Raw genomic sequence first — 20,678 nt, forward strand, 5'->3', positions numbered from 1 at the left:
TCTAGGTCAGTTCCTTCCTTATAGACTTTGTAATGTCCTCACCCTCTTCATCACTTGGATTCTTCTAGTAACACTGGGAGGAAGCTCTGTAAATGGAATTTCATTGGGAATGGGAAACTTTCAGATGACAAAGACAAGGAAAATTTTCTATTTCTTTTTAGAGTAAAATGTCATCCTATTCTGTTTCAGTGAAGATTAAAGGAATTTGAATAAAATGTCAGTTTCCTTCTGAACTAATTTGGGAATTATAATGACATGCACAATCTTGAACACATGAATATTTATAATAAAAAATGAAATTGTTCTTTTTTCAGATTGTGAAAATGAACAGAAATTCCCAGGGGTGTCCAGGCCAGAAGAGCTATTCGTTTTATGAAAAATTCTAAAATACAGAAGACAAATACACACACGTGTGCACACACATACACATATTTGCAATGGATGGTTAGTTAAACACTGTTAGATGGATAGTGTCTCTTCCATCCTTTCTACACTGCTCACATCATAGGACATAGATGGAAAGACTTTTGAGGACAAGTCCTGGCTACTCACTCCCTCATCCTCCTCACCATCCTGCTTCAGACCAATCATGTAGCTCTCACGTTTTGTTTTCCAGACATAGTGAACATGTTCAGAGTTTAATTAGTGGGACAGTGAATATTAATCAAGGAGGATAGAGTGTTATGTGTACATGGGGAGTTAGCCTTCAGTTAGTAATTAATAGATGAACAAACCGAAACCAAGAGGTGTTTTGCGTGCCTGTTCTTGGTGACATATTAGAGGACTGATTCTCTGACTGATTCTCTTAATTAAAATTTGTATTATTTATTTTTAAATGTTTTTGCATTTTTTTCCTTTTTATTGAATTTATTGGTTAAAAAAATTATACAAGTTTCTGTTGCACAATTCTGCATCACATCACCTGTACACTGTATTATGTTTTCACCACCTCAAGTCCAGTTTCCATCCATTACCATTTCCCTCCTATAACTTCCTCCAAGTCCCCCACTGCTGCCCTCTGGCAATTACCACACTGTTGTCCATGCCATGATTGTTTTCTCTCTTTTTTTGCTCTACCCCTCCACCCCCCTACCCTAACCCCACAGCTGTCAGCCTGCTCTCTACCTATTTTGTTTGCTAGTTCATTTTTCAATGAGTCTTTTCAGTATATTTTCTTATACTTGGCACCAGTAGAGACCCACGTTGTTGGGCAGGGAGAAATGACAGGCTGCAGATGTGAAGTCTGGACTGTGTGGTCTTGATTAGGCTCCAATTTCTGAATCCTCATTGTTGCTTAGACAACTCTGTAGTTGCACTAGATGACTTTTCACGAGATTCTTCTTGATCTGCGTTCTGTGGCTGTGATTCCTCTCCCCTTCATGCTCCAGTTTCCCAAACATGATGAAGCTGCTGTGGTTCATTTCTCAGGGTCCAACAGAGGCAATCATTTTGGGAAGGAAAGCCAAGACTGTGTCAGTTAGAAACGTTCACCCTAAATACAGCACGTCCTCACTTAATGTCATTGATAGGTTCTATGACTTGAAGTGAAATGACTTGTATAACAACACCAATTTCACCAGAGGGTAATTAATATAAACAAGAGTTAAGTTCCTACAGCATCTCATCAACATTATAACAAAATTACAAAGAACAAAACAACTTTATTGAAGGATCTGCTGTAATCTGCTCTACTTTCCACTCAAGTCCAGGGAAGCAATGACTTCTGCTTTGCCTTAGTGAAATGGAGACACTGCTAAGTTGACCTGTTCTAGGTTATTGAGCTTAATTGAGATGCATCTTTTTGTTTGAAAAGGTAGAGAGATTTCATAGCCAAGCAGCTCTGTGATTTCTTCTTCTTCCAGAAGAAGGGCTTTCTTTTCTTTCTTGCTTCCTGTAACAGTGCCATGATCAACTTTGCTGGGCACCACCCACATCCATTATTGCAGTGGCAGTGCCTTAATTGAAATGACATCTGAGAATTATTTCTTTAAAATTCATTGTTTAATTCAGTAAATTTAGTATTAATTAACGCAAACTGCCCTGGTGTGTTGGTCCCTCATTTGTCACTCTCTCAGCTCATGGAGAAGTACAGGAAATAATAGATCCATTTCATCTTACAGGGCTGATTTTACTTTACAATTCAGATTTGCTAGTGTAGCAAGAATGGGAATTAAAAATGGCTTAGCATTTTTTAATGATCATGAATTTGGAAAATAGAAAGAGAAGAAAGAGAGAAGGAGGAATAGGAAGTGGAGGAGGAGAAGAAGAGAGAAGGAGGAGAGAAGGAGGAGTTGGAGAGATTGTTTGCCTGATTCCACTGATCAGTGGAGCAGCTTTGGTGCTGGGGGAAGCACTCGGAGTCAAGACTGGGATACACAACTGTCAGTCAGGGACTCTAAGGGCAACTTCCGATACTCATATACTTTAAAAGGCTTGTTCAATTTGTAGAACATTCCAAATGAGATTTCTCTGTGTGTGCGTGTATACACAAATACATTTAACTATTTTTAAACCTTGTAGGGAAATGATCTGTAAAATTAAAAGTAATCAAATAATGTTTTAACAAAGAATTATCATACATCTTAATATAATACACTTTTGTTTATGAACTAGGCTATGCTGGAAATGTGGATATTGAGTCTTAGTGGTTAAACATGGACTTAGGTTGGGTTTTCCCAGAAGACTCTGAGTTCAGAATTCAAGAGCAAGTAGCTTATTAGAGAGGTGATTAAAAGAAGCAGCACCCCTATTCCCAAGGGTCCTAAAATATTCAGAGTCCATGGCTCTATACAATGAAACATCGGAAGTGGGGTCTGGTTCTTTCCATATCTATTGATCATATGATCTCCAGATCACCTGATGACTCCTCTGACTTGGTAATTCTTTGATTGGCAGGCCTGACTGACATATGTCAATGGAGGGTCCCTGGGACTCCTTGCTCATAAAGACTGATCACCTTGATTGTCATGCTGAGTTTAGTTAAATCTTCTTTTCTTTATAACTTGTAAAGGCCTCAGAGTGTCTTGGGGTCAGTATAATGCCCCAACCATCGATATAGTATTGAGAAAGATTCCTTTACCATAGGCCCTGCTGAGTACACACTGTAGGCAATGAACAAGGTCTCCACTGAGGCTCCCATGTTTCTGAACCAGGAGGGCTCTAACAACATGGGTCTTCAGATTGTTTCAAAAAATGATTGTTTGTGCTATACTTTTTTACCCAACTTGCATTTAAATTCTACAAGCGTTTGCTGAACACCACCCAAGTGCCAGGCACCACACTAGGCCCTGGAGAGACTACAAAGATAAAGAAGGTGTTGTCTTGCCTTCATATTTGTAGAGAAGCCTAACAAATGAACAACCAAGTATTACACGTGCAGAAAGAATTAAGGGCTAATCGGTCATTCCTGCACCCAGCTGTGGGAGCCAGGAAAGTGGTTAATTCTGACTGCAGGGGATTTGGCAATGACTTTGAAGGATGAATACAATGTTGATAGACACGGAAAGGGGCTAGTTCTACTTAACACAGCAGGCAACAGAAAAGAGGTGCATGCCAGCAGTTCTTTAACTGTTTTCCTACAGTAGAGCTACATATGAAAGCTAGTGTGCATAGATGTTTTCTGTGGAGGAAAGATTCACATGGGAAATAAATATCCCACACTCTGCAGAACTCTAGCTACGGATGAATTATTATATTTATCACAAGTTTCCCATGAGTTTGTTTTAAAGGGCCAGTCTCCTACTTGCACGACATAGAAAAAGCCATGATAATGTGATTGTACTAACATTTCTGATCATCTGCATAACTTATCATGAGGCAATTATCTGGACCGAATATGTCCTGATGTAATTTGGTTGTTAGGCAGCTGAAATAGATTGCTGGTGTTTGACTGTTCTAGTTTAACAGACCCAGGCTGTGTTCATGTTGAGCAGAGAAATAATTTTTTTCCCATTAAAATGATTTACAAAAACTGTCACTCTGCACTTCTGCAGGTTCATTTTAAAGGGATTTGGTAGGATTCTGTTTGTTAGCAGGAAAGGAAGAGAACAATATTGCCCTAGTTTTCACTGCAGAGAGTAATGGGAAGTGACAGCCTAGAGTCAGGCTGAAAAGGTGACAGACAGCAAGAATAGTTCAGTGGTAAATGAGGAAGAGAATGATGTTTATTGAACACCTGCTATGTTCCAGACACAAGCCTAAGCATGCTTAAGGTATTGTTTCCTCAATTCTGTAAAGATAAAATGGAATTATGCATGTGAAAGTGCTTCATAATATGCTCTACAAATGCTAGGCATAATTAAGTATTTTCCTTTACAGTAAAGTCTCCTAAGATTCATTTGACACCATTCCCTGCTTTCTGTTACCAGATATTCATTTATGCTGAAGAAGCAGAAGGTCAGTTTTCTCTTACTCATCTCATCTAAGTGGAGAAAGGTGATGGGAGAAGCAGATGAATAGGTTCAGGGGACAAGGAAGAAGTGTTCTGGAAGGGTCTTTGTTTAGATTCTTGTTTTTAATTCCTCTTTTGACTTTAGCCATAGGAGCTGCTGGTGCACAGTCAATGGTGCTGTCAGAGGTGAGCAGTCATTGTTTCTATGTCATATGGTCTCATCTAGGGCCAGACTGGAAGTGATGGTGGGGATTGACTTGCCCCTCCAGTATAAGGAAATGACCCCAGCTCCCCTACTCACCCTGTTTCACTCTGCTTCAGATTCTTTTCAGTGAACTTGAAGGTCATGTCCTCTCAATTTGAAGGAGTTGTGATCAAACATTTGCAAGTTCATTAGACATTCCAGCCCTATTAGGCCTCAGCAGTGTCTAGACATAACTGTTCAGCTGGTTGAGAGATGGTCAATGGAAACAGACCACACATTGCAGAGCTTAAAGGAGCTGATAATCAAGTTTCTGCCCTGAGACCAGAAACAATTGAGTTACTTTCCTAACAGGGAGCAAATGGCTGACACTGTACCATTTTAAAATTACTACAGTCGTAACATACCTCAGAGCCAGTCTTTCTTTTACCACCTTCTTTCACAAAACAAAGGCTAAAGGAAGGATTAATTAGGATTGAACTTGAGAATGAAGGCACAAAGAAGCTAGAAGAACAAGAGGGAAATCTAATTTTCCTTGACTTTTTTTAAAAATCAGCTTCTTTCACTGTGTATCTTGAAAAGAAGTATTCATTGGCTTCCACAGTTTAGAGTCAAGTGTAAGTTCCTAAGAACAGCATTAAGTTGCTTCATCAAATGCCCCTACCAAGCCTCCCAGCCTTATCTCTCTTTCTTTCAATAATCGCTTTCAAGTACCCTGCACCGTAGCCAAATTATATTTGTCCAGATTCCCATGCTTTTGTTTTAATATTCTCAGTGCTTGTGATACCTTCTATTTCGTCTTGGTACATCCAAATCCCATTTCTCTTTCTAGTTCTCTCTCAACTGCTACCCATCCAGGGAGCCTTTTCAGCTTCCTGCTCTCTTACCCCCATCACCATCCCGGTAGTGATGGCTTTTTTTTAAAAAAATATGTTTACTTCACCTTCATTATGGCAAACTGTGCATTATATAGTATTTTATTCTTATTTATGTATGCATCATTATCTCCTTACAGGCAACATTTTTACTACCCATGCATCTTTCAAGACCAGTCTCAGCAAGGCTTTTCACAATCCTTCTTACTTGATCTGAGTTAGATCTTATAATCATTTGGGACCCTGCATGATACTATATTATAACCTCATGACTGAGGTATAGTTGAGAAGTAGAGAGCAAATGCCTTTGAGTCAGACTTGGGCATAAGTCCCAGTTCTTCCAAATCCCACTTCTGTGATGTTGGTCCAATTATCTAACCTTTTGAAACCTCAGTTTCTTCTCTTCATATGAAGACAGTTACACTTGGCATGCTTAGTTATTGCAGTGGCTTGAGTTGTGGCCCCATATGAAAGATGTTTCTATATCCTAATGTCCAGAACCTGTGAATGTTATCTGGTTTGGGGAAAAAAAGGTCTTTGTAAATGTAACTGAGTTCAGGATTTTGAGATAAGGAGGTCATCCTGGAATATTCAGGTATGATCTTCATCCAATAAAGTAGTCTTATACGAAACCCACAGAAGAGAGTCAGACACTGAGAAGAGGCAATGAGAAGATGGAGGCAAAGACTGGAGTGATGTGGCCACAAGCCCAGGAAGCCAGCAACCATTAGAAGCTAAAGCAAGCATGGAACAGGGCCTCCCCTAGGGGCTCAGGAGTGACTGAGGCCCTGCTCACACCTTGATTATGGACTTCTTGCGTTCATAACAGAGAGATTAATTTCTGTCATTTTAAACCACCTACTTGGTGGCAATCTATTATGGAAGGCCTAGAAAACCAATACAGTTTTTATTATGTTATGTTGCTACCTGTTGGTCCCATGAACCTGGGAGCTTCTTAAGGGCAGGGACTCTTCCTCGACTCTCCCCAAACAGCCCACTCCTAGGGCTAACTCAGGGCTTGGGGCAGTAATTCATGGCTTATAAATTGCACAGAGCATATTTTATAATTAGTCCTCCAAAGACCTTGTGGAATTGAGATTGTTGTCACTAAAAAGGAAGAAAACTTCTTTTAACAAAAGAATTAAGGAAAGGTTTAGGGGAAGAAACTCTCTGCACTTTAAGAATTTATGCTCCAAAGTGTTTTTCTTTTTTCCATTTATTATCAGTCCCAAAGAGTCAGGACAGTCTTCATGTATAATTTAGATCAGATGCAATGGAATTTCATTTTCCTTCAGTCATCAATTAGCATTTATCAGATGCCTACTCTATAAAGAGGCTTATGAGGCTTCAGGCTCTCCTAGTATCCACATTTCCATATATTGACACTCTCTAATTCCTATGACGTTCTCTCATGCAGAGAACATCCACCTTATTCCAAGGAGACCCCAACCCCCTTCATTGGGAGAGGGTCCCTGTCCACGGTGCTGAATGTACCTGTGTGTTAGAATGATCGCAACCAGCATAACTGTACAAAATATACATGCACAGCAGCAGGAGTGTAGGTCATTATAGTAAAATCTTTTTAATAGAAAAGAGGATTTCTAAATTATTCAGACATCTGTTCATTCATCTTTCACCCAAATGTGTATTGATCCAGTTCTTTGTACCAGGTACTCTCCCTGGTGCTAGAGAAAATGAACCCTGTGGTGAAAGGGCCTCAGTCTGAGAGGGGCAGACAAACACACACATAATAGAGAAAGACTGATGTTACAACAGACAGATTTGGGTTACCAAGGATCATGGGGTCATAGCCAAGGAAGCATAAAAGTATGGGGCTGTGTTTTGTTTCCATTCGTTTGTCACTTCTTTACTCGTTCATTCCTTCATTCATCATCAACTGCCTTGTACAGTCGTAAGCTTTCATGAGGTGATTTTATGGGTGATTGAGCCCTGGAAGTGAGATGTCCTTTTTAATGAAGTACTCTCTATAGAAGTTGGGTGTTTGACATCGATGATATCTCATTCCATTAGAGTTGTAAGATTCTAGATTTCCATGATATAAAGCAAAAGAAATAGGGAGGATAGGGCAAAAGAAGGAGAGGGAATTAACATGAATCATGAAACACTAGATTCTTTATGTTATTTCATCTAATTGGCCCAGAAATTCTATGGAGGCTGGGAATAGTGTTTCATTGTACCGTAAGGTATAAGATCCTAAGAAACATTAAATTGCTTTCTCAAGGTCAGTAGCCAACAAATGGAGGGGTTGGGATTCCAACAGTGTCTATCTGAACTCAAAATCTGGAGATACCCTCAAACCTCCCCATACAATCAGACTGAGGACGCATGTTTAATACTGTGTTACAGGTGAGGCTGAGGTACAGTGAGGTCTTTCTCATACCTTAATTACTAACCCCCTTTGGTTTGTGTATAGGATAATGTCTCGGTGAGGTGTGACATACTGAGGCCACTGTAGATGCTGCCAAATAACTCAAATGCCCATAAATACTAGCAATCAAAGGGCTTGAGGGGGAGGACTGACTGTTGTTAGCTTTTTCTCTGAGAGAGGACCTGGTATCAATCTTCAGGTAGCACTGGGTTCAGTGACAGCTGTCCGAAGTTGTAACTCTTTTTGGTTTTTACTGAAATAACTCATCATGATGTTCTATTTGTTACTTGTCAAGGAAATCAATATAGTCTAGACTTGTTACCTTGCCCAGATCTGTATCGGACAATTTATGGTCAAAGGCAAGTTTAGCAACAGAGGAGGAGTGGCCGAACTGATAAACGGATCTGGAGCTCCCTGTAAAACATGGAGGCTTCAGAGCCTTCCTCTAATGGTGGGGGCAGGGCTGCAGGGCTCTGGGCAAAACGAAGGAAGGAAGGATATTTATGATGAGAAGGGGTATTAGGAAAGGAAAAGGAAAGTTTTCTGTAAAATAGGGACAATCCTATTTGCTTGGCAGTGTTGTTGTGAGTATGCAATGAGGTACTTAATATTATACAGTGTCTAGCATAGTGCCTAGCACAAAGCAGATAGTGAATGAGAGGGAGCCATTATAGAAGGTGGATAGAAAGAAAGAGAAAAAGACCATGAGTGAAAATAACTTCCAACAGCTCCAGGAATCTACAATGCCAGGACTATAAAGAAGATTGTTAACATGAAGGAAAGAAACAGTACATTTCATGTTCTTTGGTCATTAAGTGGTTTCATTCATTCAAACATTTATCAAGCAGCAAACACTGCGCTAGGTGCTGGGGAAATGAAAACAAATAAAAAATGGTGTTGCCCTGCAGGACTTTAGCATCCAGTTGAGGAGATAGATGTAAACACAATTGCATTGGAGGTTGACAGATGCTGAAATAGAGATGGGAAAGGCACGGGGGTGCTGTTGTATACTCCACAGACACAAGGTCCACAAGTCTGTTTTCTTTGTGTCCATCACAGGAACAGATACATGGAGAACCCTCAATAACATCAGCCGAATGAGTAAATGTTGAATGAAAGAGTGAGAAAACCATCTGGGGTGGTAAGGGAAGGCTTTGTGGAGACAGAAATGTTTAAGCTGAGATATTTGATGCTTGAAGATTGAGTAGGAATCTTTGGGGCAGAAAAAGATGTGTGTGTGTGTGTGTGTGTGTGTGTGTGTGTGTGTGTGTGTTGAGAAGGGGGTAAGGGGAAAAAGAGATGCCAAATCAGTGGAGAAACTGTGTGAAAGACACAGGAGCTTGAAACAGCAGTGGCCACTTAAGAATAGGAATCTTGGGTGTGGCTCGAGCCTGGGGAGCGCTGGAAGATGAGGCTGAAATGGCAGACAGTGGTAGACTGAAATATGAGTCAATTCTACTAATTCATTCTTTCCTTCCCTTAGAAGGTATGTACAGAGTGCTAGGGACTATTACAAGCTTTGGAGATATAATGTTGACCCGACCAAACAAAAATCCCTCACCTCATCATGGAGTGTGCATTCTCATGGGAAGAGACAGACCGTAAAACAAGCATTCAAAACAATGTGTGCTCAATTCTAGTTAGTAATATGGAGAAAAGTAAATGCCGGAAGAGAAGTATTATGGAGGGCTGGGGAGAATACGAGTGGGTCCTAGTGGGTGCATACCCTGCAGTTCTTGGTTTAGGATTTGAACTTGCAAAGCCAGGTTACATTTCTTCCTAGACAGTAACATTACTTGAGCCGTGGCTTCCATGCGAAGATTGATGCCTAGAGTTCATTATTGCATTGCTACCTTTGCAGGATTCTCTGGACCTCTTTAGCCATCCCACATCTAATATCTAGACAGTTAGTTATTCCTATTTTTCAAAAAGAACAGATTCATTACTAATTATGACTTATAAACACTGTTATTTATGCCATGGGATTAGATCTCAATACACGTAAATAATTCTACTAAATCTCTTATATCAAGTTCATTTAACACTGATTTTTCTTATCACTTAAAAAAATGAGTAGTGTTGCTTCAGTTTCCTGCTTCAGGCACTGGAAAGCCTTGGTTGTGGTTTCTATAGTCTCCTGGTGATGGGCTTAAGGGGATGCAATAGCTCCAAACGCCTTGCTTGCTGTGATTGTTCTGGCATTAAATCCTTATCCAAGGAAAGGGGTGAACTATCTGGATTACTTCTTTTTAATTAATCACCTTAAAGCCTTTTGGGTCGAAGTAGGTATAAATAAATGAAAGAGTCTCCTAATTAGGATTGGGATCTGCTCTGTTCTCTGGTGTATGGTGAGAGGTTTCAGGTTATTGAATGAAAATAGAAGTTGCATTTTATTAGGCAGAGTGTGAATCAAGCTATTTGCTCATTTCCATAATTACACGTAGTGATGTCGAGTGGCACAAAATCAACTGTGCATGTCCTTGAAAGGGCCTTTCAAGCCCCAGTACTTTGCATTGTTCTTCAGTCCCCCCCGCCTCATCCTACAGGAATGGGCTCCTCTGTCCCCTCAGTATCCTAACAAGAATGGGACGGTGATTGCTGAGACACGTTGGGGTTCTTCATTTGCCTCCCACCTCCTGCCTGTCCATCATCCCTGTCTTCTCTGTTTTTCAAGCCTTTATTCACTGGTTATTTCTCCTCATCTTGGAAATGTGCTCAAACTTATCCAATATTAAAGAAAAGAATATAAAAGAAGAGAAAAGCAAAGAAAAGAAGAAAGAAAAGAAGAGAAAATTTAAAAAAAAAGAAAAAAGAAAAGAAAAGGAACCCTTCACCACCATCTCCTATCTTTCTCCTCCCTTCCACAATAAAACCTCTTGGAAGAATTGTCCCTATGTACCTTATCTCCTTCACCTTTCTTTTTTCCTTGCTCCCATCACACTACAATCTGTTTCAGCAACATTCCTCCCACTGTAATTCTACCAGGATAGCTCCTGGTACAGATACCGGTGACCTCTGTTTCTTAAAGGAATGGGCCATTGCTATTTTATTTCTTGTTGGCATCTGACACTGCTGACAAGGTGCCTTTTCTTTTGCAACCATCCCCTGTCCCCACTCTCTTCTCCTGCCACCTTCCCAGTCATTTCTTCTCTGTTTTCCTTTCCTTCTGTTCTTCATTGGTCCTATTCTCGCTGTACCTGCTCTTACACACCCCTTGACTTTAATTACTTTAAAGTCAATTGTTTTTCCAGTAATGATTAGATCCATATCTATAGTCCAAATTTGTTTTCTCATCCAAGATTCACTTACTTAATTGCTTACTGATTATCTCCACAGTGGTCCTTGCTTCATTCAGCAACTATGTGGCTATGTTCACATTGGAACTATTCTCCTTATATCCACAGTCACAGCTTCCAATTTTTGCAAACAGCATATAGTCTGGGCTGGAGAAATCTCCAATCCAGCCTTCTGTCTCCTCCAGAAATGGTCTTTCACAAGGTGACCAAGGTGTTCCTTGGTTTGAATGGCTCATCTGCTTGCCAGAAGGGCCAGGAGTCGCTGGAACTTCACTGTCCATGTTGACCCTGTGGCTCCTTGTGGCAGAGACTGCCTAGCTTTTCACCAAATCCATTTTTTTCTTTTTGGGGACCTAGTTAGACCATATTTACCAACCTACTTTGCAGTAACTGAATGGAATGTGATGCAAGTAATTTGCAGACCTGACCCATAAAAACCTCCTTTGAGATTTTTTCATTTCTTCTCTTTGAATCCCTTTGGCTGAATGGTCAGGACTCAGAAGCCCTAGGGGAAGATTGAGACAAATTAATTGCATGGTGCAGTGCCTGTTCCTCTGTTATGACTCTGGCTAAACTTTTTCATAATCTATCTATATATATAAAAGCCTACTATGCAAAGTGTCCCCTCGGGAGTTTGACCAACCAGGAGTTCGATCAATTGCTATGATGTGTGCTGACCACCAGGGGGCAGCGTGGAACGAAGAAAGGCCCCGGTCGGCAGCTGGCAGTTGAGGAAAGGAGGCCATGGCTGGCAGCTGGCAGCTGCTAGGGACCCTACCTGTGCACAGATTTCATGCACTGAGCCTCTAGTATATATAAAAGCCTAAGCAACTATCTGACTGTTTGACTGTCCAACCATTCAACTGCTAGCTATGACGCGCACTGACCACCAGGGGGCAGACGCTCTGTGCACAGGCCTGGAAACATGGAACAGACTGATGAATCTCAAAGGGAAGGGGGGTGGGGGGGAGGGGTGGGAAGAGATTAACCAAAAGATCTGATATGCATACTAGAGACCTGGTGCAGGGGATTCATGCACTGGTGGGGCCCCTCGGCCTGGCCTGTGGGGACTGGGCTGAAATTGGCAGTCCAACATCCCCTGAGGGGTCCCCTATTGCGAGAGGGCACAGGCCAGGCTGAGGGACCCCACTGGGTGCACAAATCCATGCACCAGGCCTCTAGTATGCATATAAAATCTTTGGTTAATCTCTTCCCGCTCTCCTCCCTCCCCATTCCCTCTGAGATTCATCAGTCTTTTTCTATGTTTCCATGCCTAAGCGTTGAGCACCTGCCCCTCTGGTGGGTCAGTGCGCATCATAGCTACCGGTTGAACAGTTGAACAGTCACTTAGGCTTTTTTGTATATATAGATAGAAGTTAGCTTGTCTTAACTGCTATACTTCTATTTCCTAACAGTTAACAATTATATAGCACTTAACATGCCCAATCACTTTATCTTTATTAATTTATTTAATAGTCTCAAAAACTAGATATGTATGAATTATTAAAGCTTTTCTTTAAAAGTGAGGAAACTGAGGCCAGGGAGGTTAAGAAATTTGATTATGATTATACAGCTGATAATCAGCAGAGCTGGGATTTGAACCTATAGGGTCTGCCTCCAGAGTACATGCTCTTACCCACAACACACGGATTCAAAAAAGGTATGTAGAAGGCAGAATAATGGCTCCCCAAAGATAGTCTATATTTGAAGCCCCAGAACCTAGGAATATATTACTTTATATGACAAAAAGGACTCTAAAATGTGATTATGTCAAGGATCTTCAGATGGGGAGACTCTCTTGGATTATCTGGATGGGTTTGATATAATTACAATGGTCCTTAAAAATGGAAGAGGGGGGAGGAAGAGAAGGTCAGAGTGATGCGATGTGGGAAGGACTCAACCCTCTGTTTCTGGCTTTAAAGATGGGTGGGGACCACGAGCCAAAGGATGTAGGCAGCCTCTAGAAGCAGAAAAGGGCAAGAAAGCAGGTTCTCCCTAGAGCTTCCAGGAGCAATGTAGCCTTACCAACGTCTTTTTTTTTTTTTTAATATATTTTATTGATTTTTTACAGAGAGGAAGGGAGAGAGATAGATAGTTAGAAACATCGATGGGAGAGAAACATCGATCAGCTGCCTCCTGCACATCTCCCACCGGGGATGTGCCCGCAACCCAAGTACACGCCCCTGACCGGAATCGAACCCGGGACCCTTCAGTCTGCAGGCCGACGCTCTATCCACTGAGGAGCAATGTAGCCCTACCAACGTCTTGATTTAGCCTTTGAAACCAGTGTCAGGCTTCTGATCTACAGAACTGTGAAGTAATAGATTGTGTTGTTTTAAGCCACTAAGTTTGTGGTCATTTGTTACAGCAGCCACAGAATACCAATATAAGGTGTAACAGAGGAAAAATGTTTTCTCACCATGGGTAGCATTCAAATTTCTCATGTTTCTGAAAAGCAAGCTTACCATTATGATAATCCTACTCAATTAGTAGATGATCGATACCTACTGTGCCCCATTTCTTTTATTTTTTATTCAGTTGTGTTCAATTTAAAGCAACTATTTTTTCATTTACTTATTCATAAAAGGTACATGTTGGGACTGAATAATTATGAACATTCTATTTTAGTTTAAAAATGTCACATAGTGATTTTATAAAACTACCCACGCTATAATCTTTTTTAAATAAATAGTCTTTGTGGAACTTCTAACAACTCCTCGACCAATTGTTACTTCTATTAAAAGTCTTATGATATTTCATGACTAACTAGATAAAACACAGCACATGGAGAATGCCATGTTTCTTATGCTGATCAATGTCAAGAAGTTCAAACAGCTAAAACTTGAATCCACATAGAAAATACCCCCCAGACTTTAAATACAAAGGTCCCCACCTTATCACCTCCAGTTAACCCCCACCCCTTTATTCTTCTACACACAACCAAACATCTCTTTCTGCCACTGGTTTTTATGTCTATTTCCATTAATGCTTTCTAACATTCTCAGTAATGTTTAGACATTGTTTTCTTTGTCACTTTGTAAAAATACAGCTTTGAGAAATGAGACAAATATTGATCGTGATGAGAAAGATGAAGGAAATTGCCAAGATCATGTGGTTAGTTGAAGCTAGCACTGGGTTCCAAACCCAGACAGGCAGGCTCCAGTGCCTGTGCCTGACCACTTCATGGAACTGAGTGACTGGCAGGTAAAATAGGTATCTGATTCCAGATGTCTTCCTGAGATCAGAGATCTTTGTTTTTCCTCAATGCATTTTTCAGCCGAGGCCCAAATGGGCAAAATGACTCATCCAAGGTCATGAACTAAGCCCAAGGGCGTATAATTTAGCTCTTTCTATTACACTGAACTCAGTTGACTGGAATTTGTTTAGGAAAAGCATAAAGTCAAACAGCACGTATCCCCCACAACCGGATTCACCTTTTGGTGCAAAATCAAGAGGAGGCCTGGAGATCCCAGAGGTACTTGTTCAACCCTGTCTCTACTAGGACATAACTTTACGGTTCTTCCCCCTTAGCTGCAATCTTGGAAAGGAAAGCGTGAAGGTTGTCTATGCCCTGGAATCTTAGGGAAATCAGTGGTTGATTGTTCATTCATTCCTTCTTCATTGAAAATACATTTAAGTGCCTAGGCACTGAGGCCACCACAGTAAACGAGACACAGCCCTCTCGAAAAGCAGCCTCTAAATAAATATTCTTTCAGCCTGTCATGGTGGCAAAGACACAACTATCCTAGGGTTACATTTTGGCTCTGTTGCTCATTAGCTGTGTGAACTTGGGTGAGGTTATTAAAAACTCTAAGAACCCTTCAAACCTTTGATTCCTTTCAAAACGAAAGGAAAAATGTCTAACTGCATTGTTGTGAGACTTCAATGAAATGTGACATCTAAAGGATGTAGCCCCAAGTTGGATTTCAATAAGTGGAAAAAAATAGATGTATCAGAACCTGAGTAAGACATGCTCTGCAATTGAGGAACGCCCAAAGTGCTCAGGAGGCCTGGAGGCAGACTGTCAGGCCTGAGAACTATAGTAAAACCACTACAGGTGGTTCGTGTAACTGTATCATAGTCAGTAAGTGTTAACCCTTTCCCACGACCCCTTTTAAGATCCAATGATCAGAAGCCCATTTTGCCAAATCTTCATAGAAACATGATATTTGTGGTTGATTTACATTTGGTGATAGGTGTGAAGAGTATTGTGGGAGGGAAGCCCTGAGTCCAGGCACTTCTGAAAAATCACAGGTTGCTGTGTTTCTGTCCCTCCCTTGCTCTGCAGTAGGGCGAAAGCATCTCTCTCATCAGAACATGGGTCTCTTGTTGACACACAGACTCCATTTCCCCTCCATGCTGTTTGGCAATTTATTTAATCCTCACAGCATCCCTGAAAAGTAGAGATTAGACTGACTGTAGATGATGAAAGGTAAGCAGCTCACTTGTTTGAACTCAGGGCTGTGGACCAGGCATGAAGTGATGAAAGTAAATGCAACCCCATTTCTGCGGTTGATTTTTGCTGTCACTGAGGCAGCTTTGAGTTTATACCTGACATGGGGCTTCAGGCCCTTTGCAAGAGCAGCAGAGGCAGCCATGATGGAATCAAACTTCATGTTGCGTGACTGCCGATCACTTCCAATGTTCTCCTGCTCCACAATCTCTGCTTGACATAGCATGGCCCAGGGTCCTGAGTCCTGGAGCTTATGTGAGCAGCTGTGTCTTCTTAATCTTGTCGTGGGAGGCTCTCAGGAGACTGTGCAAAGGCCTTCACCACTTAGACATCTTTCACTGTCTTTTCAACCAAACATGAAGTATCCTGCAGACAAAATACTCTTTTATATTCATGGGTTATACCATCAACATAACAACTTTTCCCCACCCTGACAATGGAATCAACAACAACAACAAAAAAGTCTGTGATGAGGTAGTGGTGTTGCCCATAATTTGGAGTCCAATGATACACATTTTATATTATCTATATTGCATCATAGTCACATAAAGACATTTTGGTCAATGACAGATTGCATATATGATAGTGGTCTCATAAAGTATTGAAAAATTCCTATTGTTTAGTGATATCCTAGCTCTCATATTGTCATGGTGCAAAGCATTAGTCATATTTGTGGTGATTCTGGTGTAAACAGATTTACTGCGCTGCCTGTTCTATAAAAGTATAGTGCATACAATTATGTATAGTACATAATACTTGATAATAAAAATATATGACTATGTTACTGGTTTATGTATTTACTACACAGTTTTTATGTATTTACTACACTGTACTCATTATTTTAGAGTGTATTCCCTCCTTATAAAAATAAGTTTGCTGTAAAAAAATATGCTGTGTAATGCTGGCAGCAGCCTTATACACCTCATGTTTATTGTGTCTCTTAATTGCATCATTTTCTCTTGTGTTTGATTTAATCTTGTGTTGTTTTGTCCAACATGGCCTCTTTGTACAAGATCCACTGCTTATGTTTCCAGTAAGAGGCCACACCAAGTAACTGACCTGAAAATGGAAATAAAAGTGTCAAAGAATTACAAAGGTGGAAAATCAGTGATGGTTATTGCTCACCAGTCAGGCAAGTCTCATTCCACCATTGCTATGACCTTGAAAAAGAAGAACAAATGATGGAAGCTGTGAAATGATCTGCTTCACTGAAGGCAATGAGACTAACAAAAATTTGACAAGGGCCTAAATGAAACATGGAGAAACTTCTAAAGACCTGGGTTGAAGACCAGGCGCAGAAGTATATCCCACTCAGCACCACGACAATCATGGCCAAAGCAAAAATTTGTTTGTGATGTTGAAAGAAAAGGCTAGACTTAACTATGATGTTGACTTTATTGTTTGCTCTGGGTGGTTTAAATGAGTCAAGAATCCTTATTCATTACATTGGTGAAAGTGATTGGTGCATCAAGAGTTGTGGTATGAAGGCAACTCAAGAATTTTGGGAACTAAATAGCTGATTGTATAGGATAATCACTTGCCAGAGAAAGTATTCAGTATGGGTGAAACTGTCCTATTCTGGAAATGGATGCCTGAAAGAACTTTCCTCCATAAGGAGGCCAAGTCTATGCCAGGTTTCAAGGCTTTTAAGGACAGGAGAACAGTCTTACCTGGGGGCAATGTTGCAGGCTACAAATCGAAACCTTTGTGATCTGGCACAATGAGAACCCTAGGGCCTTCAAACATATCAATCAGCACACATTGCCAGGTTACCACCGGAGCAATAAGAAGTCATGGATGAACCAGCTCCTTTCCCAAGATGCCTTCCTAAATTGTTATGCCAGCGAGATGGAGATGTACTGTTAGAGAATAACATACTTTTGAGATTTTGCTTATTATTGATAAAGCTCTTGGACATCCTTCTTTTATTGGTGACCTTTATCTCAATATCAAAGTGGTTTTATCCCTCCAAACATCATCTCTTTGATCCAAGCAATGGATCAAGGAGTTGTTGCAACTTTTAAAAAATATATTTTTATTGATTCCAGAGAGAGAGAGAGAGAAACATAATGATGAGAAAGAATCATTGATTGGCTGCCTCCTCCACTCCCTACACTGGTGTTCGAGCCTGCAACTCAGGCATGTACCCTGACCAGGAATCAAACCGTGACCTCCTGGTTCCTAGGTGGATGATCAACCACTGAGCAACGCTGGCCAAGCAGTTGTAACAACTTTAAGGCTTTCTACCTGAGGAGGACCTTAGCCCAGGCTATTGCTGAACTGTGAGGACAATTGAGAAGACATTGGTGCAATTCTGGAAGGATTACAACACCCATGACTGCATCAAGAACCTTGCTTGGGTTTTGAGTGAGGTCTTCAAGGAGTATATGAAGGGCATATGGACGAAGACACTCAAGAAGTGTGTCCATGACTTTAAAGTATTTGCCAAGAATAAGGAGGTTGCATATATCAACAAGGCTATAGTTGAGATGGCAAACAAGTTTAACCTGGGTGTGTATGGGAATGGCATTGAGGAGCCCCTAGAGGGGTTCCTGGGGAATTGATTAATAAGGAGTTGTTGGAATTGGAAAAGGATCAAATAAGAGGCAAGGCAGGGAAGTAATTATAGCCCTGTGTTCACGGTAGTAACACTAAGTCCTTACCATACTTTCTGTGAGCCATTTTACTAAATGTGTACAAAATCAGGGGAGGTGGACACTACAGTTATTCCCATTTTGAAGTGAGCAAACTGAGAGTTAGAAAGGGCAAGTTCTCCTAGTGATAAGTCTCAGAGGCACAGTTCCACACAGGTCTGTCTAACTCCAAAGCATTTGATCTCTCTGAGTCTCAGTCATGTTACCTGGAAAATGAGAGTAAGGTTATATGCTTTCCCTCCATCACTTTGCGGCACATTGAACTTTACTATGAAATGATAGCAGTTTAAATAGCACATCTAAATCCTCAAAAATCTATATGTAATAAAAGCATACTTTGGGGGGATTAATATTGTGCTTGTGGAAGGAAAAACTGTATATATGCAAACTCTAATTTTACTTTTGCTTGGTTAGAGGAGGCATGAATCACAGTGCCACGAAGGGGTAAAAAATTCAGAGGCCTCATGATGTCAAGCAAGATTGCTAACAATAGCAAGTAGACTGATCAATAGTGAATCCATTTCAGAGAGCTTGCTCATAGAGAATATTGATATATAACTTGGTCATTCCTTCTGTGATATAAACAGACACCTCATCTCTCTGCAAGAAAAACCACACACAGGAGCCTGGGTAATGTTTCTAAACAATTAATTGGATTATTATCGAGGCTTAATGGATTGGTTCAATATATTCACACAAAGCCATCAAGAGAATTGGCCTAGCAGTTTCCTTGTAGCTGTCTTCAAAATATATGATAGGATGTAGGAGTTTTAAAATTATTACTTTTTACAGCATTCAATGTGCATCATTTACATTATAAGTAGGGCCTATTTCAAAGTCATTGACTGAGTCTTTGGCTTTGTTTCAAATAGCAGATATGGTAGGCATTGTGGCCTACTCAGTTTCCTAAAGAATATGATATAGCTATTTAAATTGTAAATGAAAGACGTTAAAACTGCCTAATTCTTATAATTATGCAAACTGTTTCTAATGCAAGGATGTATGCCGGAGGTATGAGAAAGACTATATAGCACTTGCATCAGTTCAACCTAGCCATTGGGAAAATACAGATATTTTCTTCATGGGAAAACAATGAAAGAAGAGGAATATCATAATGTTTGACCTGTCCTCAGGACTAATCTGTCCTAGATATAGAAGAAAAAAGTGTCAAGTAAAATACCTCTTTCTTTGAGAAGCCACAGACAGATATAGAGGAAAGATTTTGATTCAATGAAAATTTATTGATTATTCAGTATGTTTAGGTATTTCACACACATTGCCTCAATTATCGTCAAGGCAACCCCTTGAAGTAGAAATGACAGATGAAGGTTGAGGCAATGGTGTTTTAAAGTATTTGTGTCACCATAGCTGGTTTGGCTCAGAGGATAGAGTATCGGCCTGTGGACTGAAAGGTCCCAGGTTCGATTCCAGTAAAGGGCACATATGTTCGTTGCAGGCTCAATCCCCAGCCTGGTCGGGGTGCATGTGGGAGACAACCAATCTATGTGTCTCTCTCACATTGATGTTTATATCTCTCTCTATCTCTCCCCCTCCCTTCCACTCTCTCTAAAAATCAATGGGAAAATATCCTTGGGTAAGAATTAACAAAAATTTTAAAAAAATAAAGTATTTGTGTGGCATATACAAGGTTATAGGATAATTAGATAGGACAGTGGCAGGTATGACCATGACTTGAGTCTTGATTTCAATCTCATTACTGTCAATTCAACACATTGTTTGAAAGGGTGATGCAAACTGATGGGAGGAAGCTGTTAAGTAAGAAAATAGGAAATTCATTCTCTGTCAAACTAGAGTTTGGGATATGAGAACCTTTCTCTCCTAGTAGAATCTCCAAATCCAGTGCTCAAATATCTAAATGTACAGGTTAGCAGAAAGTTTTACTCCCTTCAAAGGCCCTTTACATAGCTCAGTGTTCTTACTAGTGCCTTAGGAAGGTGTGTTGCTGGCTCATCCCATTGGTCTGGCATTTCGACACAGACGGCATGGGCACAGCTAGTCCTGTAGACTGGTTTAGGGAAGTCCAAAGCAACAGGCCTCAGGGATACAATTCAGTGAAAGCCATTAGAAGAAAGGTTGATGGGGGATTTTATAAAGAGGAATCAGGCTGAAAACAGATGCCTACTGATCAATCTTAGCATCACTAAATTGGAAAAGATAAGTCATTCTGTAGCTCATAATATAATATAAAAATACTAACAATATTCAATATAATATAAGAAGCATTTTGAACTAAAAAAATCAAATCTAAAATTTATCACAGGCCTCTGTATCTAACCACCAGTTTATGGGAAATACGGGGGATAGATGAATAATCTGAAGAAACCACAAAAATACAAAATTCTTTGGGATAAATGACTTTCTCCACTATCAATATCATAAAAAGGAAGGGTAAATATAT

Source organism: Myotis lucifugus, unplaced genomic scaffold (genome assembly GCF_000147115.1).
Source record: "Myotis lucifugus unplaced genomic scaffold, Myoluc2.0 scaffold_195, whole genome shotgun sequence".
NCBI classification, from domain to species: domain Eukaryota; kingdom Metazoa; phylum Chordata; class Mammalia; order Chiroptera; family Vespertilionidae; genus Myotis; species Myotis lucifugus.